This window comes from Macaca mulatta, chromosome 4, assembly GCF_049350105.2.
Source record: "Macaca mulatta isolate MMU2019108-1 chromosome 4, T2T-MMU8v2.0, whole genome shotgun sequence".
Classification (NCBI taxonomy): Eukaryota; Metazoa; Chordata; class Mammalia; order Primates; family Cercopithecidae; genus Macaca; species Macaca mulatta.
Window position 1 is genome coordinate 156,199,110 of NC_133409.1, and position 10,124 is coordinate 156,209,233.

At 39.3% G+C, this 10,124-nt stretch overlaps 1 non-coding gene across 1 annotated transcript; it reads right to left on the reverse strand.

Moving 5' to 3' along the window:
* Positions 1 to 6,770: 6,770 nt before the first annotated feature.
* TRNAS-GCU (transfer RNA serine (anticodon GCU)) lies at positions 6,771 to 6,852 on the reverse strand. Its single transcript has one exon. It is a non-coding gene; the product is annotated as a tRNA-Ser (tRNA).
* Positions 6,853 to 10,124: the final 3,272 nt, after the last annotated feature.

The window sequence follows — 10,124 nt, forward strand, 5'->3', positions numbered from 1 at the left end:
TTTAGGTAGTCTATTGTCTTGTACACATATGTGTATCCTGCATCACCTGATGTGAGGCTAACCCTTCCTAATACAGCGTTTCAAATTGCATGCCTGTTTCTCCTTATATCAGCATCCACACAATGAACCAATATCAGGCTTTCTATAACAGATATAAAAAATGAGTTAAATTGTAATGTATTAATAAAATGAAAATAAAAAAATAATATCACATGTATTAGCACAAAAACCAAAAGATATCTGAAATATACCTAGTAAAATGTTGGCCATATTTCTATGTAGAAAAATAGTGTGATTCTATTGAGATAAACTAGAGAAAACCTAAATAATGGAAAGGTAATATATAGATTGTAAGATTTCATCATTTTATTTTATTTTATTATTGTGTTATTATTATTATTTTTGAGATAGAATCTCACTCTGTCACCTAGGCTGGAGTGCAGTGGTGCGGTCTCAGCTCACTGCAACCTCTGCCTTTCAAGTTCAAGCGATTCTCGTGCCTCAGCCTCCCAAGTAGCTGGGATTACAGGCATGTGGCACCATGCCCAGCTGATTTTTGTATTTTTATTAGAGATAGAATTTTACCATGTTGGCCAGGCTGGTCTCGAACTCCTGGCCTCAAGTGATCTGCCCACCTCTGCCTCCCAAAGTGCTGAGATTACAGACGTGAGCCACCATGCCCGGCCAGATCTCATAATTTTAAAGATACCTATTATAATCAAACTGATCTACAGATTCAAGAAATATTATCCAAAATCACAGCAGCTTACTTTTTTTTTTGGCAGAAATTTACAAAATAATTCCAAAATGTACATGTAAGTATAGAGAGGCAATACAGAACAAGCAAATCTTGAAGGAGAAGAATAGGTCAAGTTTTCTGTTACCACATATCAAGACTTATAAAGCTATAGTAAATAAGAGCGTGGGGGATTATAAAGTTAGACAAATAGACAAGAGGAAGAGAGTCAGAAATGAAAAGGACCACATATATGGGCATCTGGTGTATAGAAAAAGTAGGTCTGCAGAATAAAGAGGGAAAAGATGGGGTTTATTTTCAACAAATGATGATTGGTCTTTTTCTTTTTCTTTTTATTTGAGACAGAGTTTCGCTCTATCGCCCAGGCTGGAACAGAGTGGCACAATCTCGGCTCACTGCAACCTCTGCCCCCTGGGGTTCAAGCAGTTCTCGAGCCTCAGCCTCCTGGGTAGCTGGGGCTACAGGTGTGTGCCACCACGCCCAGCTAATTTTTTGTATTTTTAGTAGAGATGTGCTTTCACCGTGTCAGGCAGGCTGGTCTCAAACTCCTGACCTCAAGTGATCCACCTGCCTTGTCCTCCCAAAGTGCTGGGATTACAGGCATGAGCCACTGCCCCCCACCAAGTGCTTGGTCATTTTAATACCAAAATGAATATACTTATCTCTAGATAAATGAATTTAGATAGATAGATAGATAGATAGATAGATAGATAGATAGATAGATAGATAGATAGATAGATAGATATTCCAGGTGATTTTCCCTCCCACTATACATAAATATCAGTTCTAGGTGCATTTTAGATCTAAATGTGAAAGGTAGAACAAGATAGCCTCTAAATGTTAATAAAGGGAAATATCTTTGTGACTCCTAGGGAGCAGAAGATTTGTAAAACAAAACCCACAAAACACTAACACATATGTACATATATAATATATGACAAATACACACATACGCACACATATAAATAAATCTGGATTCATTAAAACTAAAATCTTTTGTTCCTCAAGTTGTTAAGAGATTCAGAGGTTCAAATGGCAAGTTACAGTGTAGGGGAATTGTGTTTGTAACACATGGAATCAACAAAGAGCTTGTAGTCAAAATATAGAAAGAGCTACTACACATCAGTAAGAAAGGAACAGAAAAACAAAAATCAAGTGATTTGAAGAGGAATTTCACAAAATGGAATACTGAATAGTAATAATAGTATAAAAAGGACTTAACGACATTACTAATCAGCTATTTACAGAATAAATAAGCAATTTTGACCGATTAACATCCAGGAAAATAGTGAAATTAAAAAGCCTGATCATATTAAATTTTGGAAAGAATTTGAAGCAACAGGAATTTAATGTATACTGCAGGTGCATGATACTATCTCAGAAAATTTTGGGGGTATCTAATAAAATTATCTAATAAATTATGCATATCATAGGACTCAACATTACACTTCTGTATGTATATCCAGTGCAAATGTGCACTGAGATATGTGGAAAAAATCTCCAAAAATGTAGTTTATAATAGGCAAAACTTGAAAAAAAGGTCAATTGACAGTAGGATGGATAAATAAACTATGGGTATCCAAACCGTGGAACAGTACAGCACAATGAAAATGAACTACAACTACATGGATCTATCTCACCAACATCATATTGAACAAAGCCAGACCCATGACATATCCATAATGTATAACTCAGCAATGTGAGCATATATGCATCAGAAGAAATGTACAAGAAGGGCCCTAGAAGTAAACGGAATCACAAATTTTCATTAACCTAAAATGTGTGTTAGGCAGGTTTTAAGAGAGCCCCCCACGATACCCAGCTCCTGTTAATCATGCCCTTGTATAATTCCATCCCCTTGAATGGTGGGCTGGGCCTACTTAAACATTTTCAATGAACAGCATCAGCAAACGTGATAGGATGTCACTTCCAAAATTAGGTTATAAAAGATTGTCACTTTTGCTTGTACTCTGGCTCTTCTGAATTGCTTGTTCTGATGAAACAAGTTGCTATGTTGTCAGCAGTGCTGTGGAGACTTCAAATGGCAAGGAACTTAGAGTGGCCTCCAGACAATAGTTGGTGAGTACTTACATCCTCAGTTTAACATGCTGTTAACAACCATATCAGTGATCATGAAAGCCAGTCCTTCACCAGTCTAACCTCGAGACGACTGAAGCTCCTGCTGGCACCTTGATTGTAGCTTTGTGAGGGACTCTGAGCCAGAGAACCCAGCTAAGCCACTCCCAGAATCCTCCCCCACAGAAATTAGAAGCCAATTTTTTTTTTTTTTTGAGATAGAGTCTTGCTCTGTTGTCAGGCTGGAGTGCAGTGGTGCGACCTTGGCTCACTGCAACCTCTGCCTCCTGGATTCAAGCGATTCTCCTGCCTTCGCCTCCTGAGTAGCTGGGACTACAGGTGCGCGTCACCACACCCAGCTAATTTTTGTATTTTTGGTAAAGACGGGGTTTTACCACATTGGCCAGGACGATCTCGATCCCTTAACCTTGTGATCCACCAGCCTCGGACTCCCAAAGTGCTGGGATTACAGTCGTAAGCCACTGCACCCAGCCGCCAACAAATGTTTTAAGCAACAACGTTTTAGGGAAATATTTTACACAGCAATGGAAAATGAATACAAAGGATAAATATGTTGCAGTATGTTTATGTTGTGACGTACTATATAAAAACAGGGATAAACTACAACAAGAATGAAATGTATAGAATATTATTTCAAGGAAAAATGTAGAAAATATACTGGAGATGTGATTCTATTTATATAACGTTCAGACATAGGTAAACGATGGTGTTTAAGAATAAAATAATTGGTGATAAAATAATTCTTAAAAATGCAGAAAGTACCATTAAAGTCAGGTTGGTTTTCATATATATGATATATAACATATGATATATGACATATAACATATGATATATAACACATGATATATAACATGTTATAGAACATATATGACATATAATACATGATATATATTTTTGGGGAAGAGAGGAGACAGTGACTGGGAGGTTTCCCTTATTAGATGCTTGCCATGTTCTACTGCTTGGCCTTTGTCACAATTCTGCAGGTGCTTGCTTTGTAATTACTTAAGTTGGCATACATATTTTATACACTTTTCTGTACATAAAGTTAAGTTTGCATATATATTTTATGTACTTTTCTGCATGGGTGATAATATTCACAAAAAAGTTTAAAAATGAAAAAAGTGCTATTTTGTAGAACAAGAATTTTCAAAAATGGATAAAATGGAAGTTCTGAGATAGATACATGGGTATTTTATAACTAATATAAATTTCAATGTATTTAAATTTTTTCTATGAATTGTTTTAAAAATCTATTTGAAAAGTTAAAGGAAATATATTTGAGGTAAACGATTCTAAGGACTGATAGATTTATAGCAAGTAAATGCATAAAGAATAGAATATGGAAAAATTCTTGCCATTCTACTTGATATATCCAATATATATATGTAACATATATGATTTTATATAAATATAAAGTATATAAATAATTGTTGACCAGGCATGGTGGCTCATGCCTGTAATCCCAGCACTTCGGGAGGCCGAGACGGGTGGAGTGCTAGAGGTCAGCAGTTCGAAACCAGCCTGGCCAACATGGTGAAACCCGGTCTCTACTAAAAAAAAATTAGCCGGGAGTGGTGTTGGGTGCCTACAGTCCCAGCTACTTGGGAGACCGAGGCAGAATAATTGCTTGAACCCGGGAGGCAGAAGTTGCAGTGAGCCGAGATTGGGCCACTGTACTCCAGCCTAGGTGACAGAGGGAGACTCCGTCTCAAATAAATAATAAATAAAATAAAATAAATAAATAATGTAATTCAGCTTGTCAAGTTGTTGATGGCTGTTGTAAGACCTCGGATCGTGTGTGTGTGTGTTTGTGTGTGTGTGTGTTTCAACAAAGTGTTACTCTGTTGCCTAGGCTGGAGTGCAGTGACACGATCTTGGCTCATTGCAGCCTCCGCCTCCCAAGTTCAAGCGATTCTCCTGCTTCAGCCACCCGAGTAACTGCGATTTCAGGCGTGCGCCACCATGCCCGGCTAATTTTTGTATTTGTAGCGGAGATGGGGTTTCACCATGTTGACCAGGCTGGTCTCGAACTCCTGACATGAAGTGAACAGCCCACCTCAGACCCCCAAAATGCTAGCATTACAGGCGTGAGCCGCCGTGCCCGGCGGTTCTTGTCTTATTAGTTTAAAATAATTTAAACCAGAGTCACACAGCAAAAGAAGTGCAGCGTAGATTAATTTATTGCAAAGGAAAAAGAATATTTTGTAAGTTAGGTGCAGAATAGACAACGCACCCTGAGAGAGAACCCAGGGCAGACTGTTCTTAAGGATGAGACAGCAAAGATTGGCGCTAGGGAGGCTCCCTTTATAGGGGCCTTACATGACTATTTAGAAGGAGGTGAGAAGAAGTGTTACTAGTAAGCATCTTCTGGGTGGTCCTCTGCGTGCACATGCGCAGTAGCTGTACATGCTTGTTCATACATGGGATGTCTCATTGGCATCTTAAATCTCCAGTCAGAGGTGTGTTTTTTACTATTGTAATGAGCAAAGGCTCAGTCTAAGTACAGGTAAAGTCAAAATGCGCATGCTCTCTCTAGGGGAAATTTCCTCTTGATAGCTGTTGAATGAGCTCAATTTCAGTGTGAATGCTGAGGCTTATTGTGTTGACTGTACGGTCACCACCGTTGCTGTGTCCCAAGAACATGGTTACCTCCTTGAATACCTATCCTGCGTCAAAGTGTCAGTAGGGTAACTGGGTCCCTCTTTCACTGTTGATTGCAAAGAGAAACAACATACACTGAAATAGAAATCACTAATTACCAGCAATAACCAGAAGACGTTCAAAGCCTTTGACCTATTTTTGCAACAATCCTTTGACTCATTAATTTTCCTATAATACATTTTGAAAACAGAAGAATTGCTAAAGTATATCAACTCCTGTGACTATAATGCAGCTATTAAGATGATCATGAAGAAGACTTGAAAATAACTTACCTTCAAATTTCATAACTTGTTTTGTTTTTTGAGACAGAGTCTCTTTCTCTTGCCCAGGCTGGAGAGCAGTGGCGCCATCTCACCTCACTGCAACCTCTGCCTCCTGGGTTCAAGCGATTCTCGCGCCTCAGCCTCCCGAGTCGCTGGGATTACAGGCGCCCACCACGCCCTGCTAAAGTTTTGTATTTTTTAGTAGAGATGGGGTTTTGCCAAGTTGGCCAGCCTGGTCTTGAACTCCTGACCTCAGGTGATCCACCCACCTCGGCCTCCCAAAGTTCTGGGATTACAGGCCTGAGCTACAGAGCCCAGCTTGCTTTTTTCTTTCTCTTTTTCTCTTTCTTCTCCCCTCCCTTCCTTCCTTCCTTCCTTCCTTCCTTCCTTCCTTCCTTCCTTCCTTCCTTCCTTCCCTCCCTCCTTCCTTCCTTTTTTAACAAAACAAAACAAAAATCTTGTGGCCATGTCAGTGCTACGTGTTTCTTCAATGTTGGTCCCTTGATTTGTCTTGAGAATCTAGTAATTGAATTTCTGTCTTGGGGTATTTGTCGTGCTGGGTTTTTTTTTTTAATGAATTTATTTTAACTCTCACAGTAGTAATGATTTCTAAAAGAAGGGGTTGGGGTAACCACCACCTCGTGTTTTTCCCCCTTTTTGGCAGCTTCATCTCTCTCTCTAGCCCCACTGTCACCTTCCTCTACTCTATTCCCCTCTCCCCTTTCTCTCAGGCTCTAACGCGTTTTTACAGTCATCAGGTAGGAAGCCCACCAGAAGAATATTCATTAAACTGATCACGCGAACAATATTGACAATCAATACCGAATCAACCATTAAAGTTAGAAAACCCAGCAACACCATCGTAATACTGATGGTACAGAATTACGACAGCTGCTTTTTCCTCTCCAAGGCCAGGGTCCCGAATTCCAGGAGAGTCTAAAGGAAAGTTGGCTGGACTTGGGTATTGTTTTCTCGTATTAAAAGACCTCACCCGACGAGGGTGGGATTCGAACCCACGCGTGCAGAGCACAATGGATTAGCAGTCCATCGCCTTAACCACTCGGCCACCTCGTCTCGATACACTTCATTTCCTGAGTATTTTATTTCAGAGTTTGTGATCGGAACCCACTGGCGGCCTTAGAAGACTTAGGACATGGTTCGAAGACGTTTGGGAGACGTGGAAATGGCTCGTTTTCACATGAATGAACAAGAACTGAATGGAAACGCTTCGAGGGGGGAAAAACGGGCTTAACTTTCATGGGACTCACACAAATGTTCGAGACATGATAGTAACGTAGTTGCCGGGCGGGTCTCTCCCTTTCTTCCGCTTCCTGGTCCCGAGGCAGGAGGTGCCTGAGCAGGCTGCGGGCGTGACCGGGCCGACGGGGCGCACCGGGTTTGCCTTCGACCTGGGGCGGCAGGTGAGCCGGTCAGCCCTTCTGTCGGCTCACCGCGTCTCGTCGCGTCGGGACAGCGCACCTGGGAGCCAGCAGGAGACGGAGATTCCCAAACCGTTCACACCGGAGTCGATTTCTCTTCAGAGAAGCCCACGCAAATCAATCACAGGCCGAGCAACAGGGAACAGGGGAAATCCTGCAGGAATGGACCCCTGCTGTATTTTCACACTCTCACTGTGAGGATATTTTACGTTAATTGCACTAACATCTTGAGTGAAGACCACCTTTGCTTGTTTCTGTGAATTCATAAAGAATTATCCTTTTCTTTTTCCCCGGAAGAGCCCTTATGTTGTAGTGTTTGCTGCATTGACGTGCCTGAAATCTTCAACCTCAACTCTACCCACTTCCTTACCTCTTGTTTTCCATGCTCAGTCCCATTTGGGTTTTTGCATCAAGACAGATCTAGTTTTCCTCTTCCAACAAGCGATTTTCCCTCATGGAATGCTCTTTCCCTTTCTCACTTTAGCCTGGCTGAATTATTGATCCATACTTTGGTTCTTAAAGCTGTTTTTTTTTTTTTTATTAACAAAATTTTTAATCAAAGTTAACTACACGTTTTAAAAGCTCAATTACTTCAAAAAAATATGTGTATGCGAAACAGTGGTCTCTCCTATCTTATTCCTCATAGTAGAGGCATTTTCAGCCATTTGGCATTTTGTGTTGCTGTTTTTACCTGCATATCTCCAAATATCATGCTATTGCAGAGATGGCTAGTTGTCCATTCATTATTTCTGTTTTTTCCAATAAATGGAAAATTAGCTGAACTCATAGCCACCCATGAAAAGATTACAGTGACTTCCCTTGAGAGTCAGCATCATCACGTGACCAACTTCTAAGTAAAGGCATAAGAGAGAAAATGTATGTAAAGCTTCCAGGTTATGTCCATAAGAGAAGGAAATAACCTCTATTTATCTCTTCCTCATGTTTCTGCTTTTGAGAATGAAGGCTTCATGAAACAGTGATTGAACCCAGCACACTGTAGGAAGGAGGGAGCCATGACATAGAAGACTGGAACCAACACCATGAAGCCAAAGCATCACTCTGGCATTGATTACACCCTCAGACAGTCACAGTAATGTCTGCTTCTTTTAAGCTATGGTTCTTTTGGGTCTTTGTTACAAAGACAAAATTGTACTCTAATACATATGCTACATATTAATTTTAAGCTTAGTATTTTCCATTGATTTCCCATGATACAAATAGAAGATTCACTTCTCTTCCTCACCATAAACACCTCCACAGACACCCTTCTTAGCAATTTTTCCTTCAAATATAGTTATATCAGAATTTTTATTGAATGAGTAATCACCCTTTATATAATTATGTTTGGCAATATTATTTACCTATCTTTCGTGTTTTGTTTCCTGAACATTATTTTTAGAAAAAAATCACAAATAACCATAAAAGCTTTGCCAAAACAATAAACTGAGTGATTTCTAAACTTGATATTCGGTTTTCATCCTGATGTCTTCCTTCACCATTGTACTATACATTTTATTTCCCTGCCACTGGTGCTGTATTCCCAATTTCTCGTGTATTTTCTATCTTAATATACCTTCACATTTTGGTGGAGTACATTGTAAAGCAGCTTCCTGAGAAAAAGTTTATTGTAGATGGAGACTTTTTAATACTTCTCCAACAACTTGATTGAATGTTTGTCTGGGAAATATTTTTCAAGCTTTTGAAATTCGTTTCAGGATTTTGAGGGAGTTCTCTATTTTCTTCTAGCTTCCAGTATTCATTTTGAGAAGTACAAAGTCATTCTAATTACAGAGTCTACATTTGCAGTTGGCTTTTATTTATCTATTTCAGGATAATTTCCTTGTCCTCAATGTTCTGCAATGTCTGAAAGATATGCTTCAGTGTGTTTCCATTTCTATTCCTTGTTTTGGGAACTCTGTTACATCATTAAATCATGTATGTCAGTTAGGGATATTAGCTTGTTTTTTGTTGTTGCTGGTTTTCTGATTTCTGTGTTCTCTGTCCCTTTTTTTTTTTTTTTTTTTTTTTTTTTTGAGACAGAGTCTTGCTCTGTTGCCCAGGCTGGAGTGGAGTGGAGCAATCTCAGCTCACTGCAATCTCCACCTCCTCAGTTCAAGTGATTCTCTGCCTCAGCCTCCCAAGTAGCTGGGACTACAGCATGTGCTACCACACTCGGCTAATTTTTTTTCTTTTCTTTTCTTTTCCTTTCTTTCTTTTTTCTTTTCTTTCTCTCTCTCCCTCCCTCCGTCTCCTCCCTCCCTTCCTCCCTTCCTTCCTTCCTTCCTTCCTTCCTTCCTTCCTTCCTTCCTTTCTTTCTTCCTTCCTTCCTTCCTTCTCTTCCTTTACTTGGATTTTAAATCTCCAGTATGCTTCCTCTACTTTTGGTTTTGTTTTTACTGCTCTTTCCTGGTTACATTCTTTATACTTTTAAAAAATTAATAGACATTTTAGGCAGTTTTTTATTTACAGAAAAATTGATGAGAAAGCACAAACAGTTCCCATATATCTCCTCTCCTTCCTATAGCTTCCCTTGTTATTAAATCTTATACGATTGTGGTCCATTTGTTACAACTGATGAACCAATATTGATACATTAATATTAACTAAAATTTGTAGTTTATTTTAGGTTCATTCCTCCTTGTTGTAACTCTTATGGGTTATGTTGTAACTCTTTCCTCTTTGATAAATGTATAATGACATGTGTCCATCATTGCTGTATCATGTATAATAGTATCTCCACTCTAAACATTCCCTGTGCTTCACCTCTTCACCCTCCTAGCAATGACTGCTCTTTTTTGCTGTTTACATATTTTTATGTTTTTCACTATGTTGTATAGTTGGAATCATATATACAGTATGTGGCCTTTTCGGATTGACTTCTTTCACTTAGCAATATGCTTTTAAGAT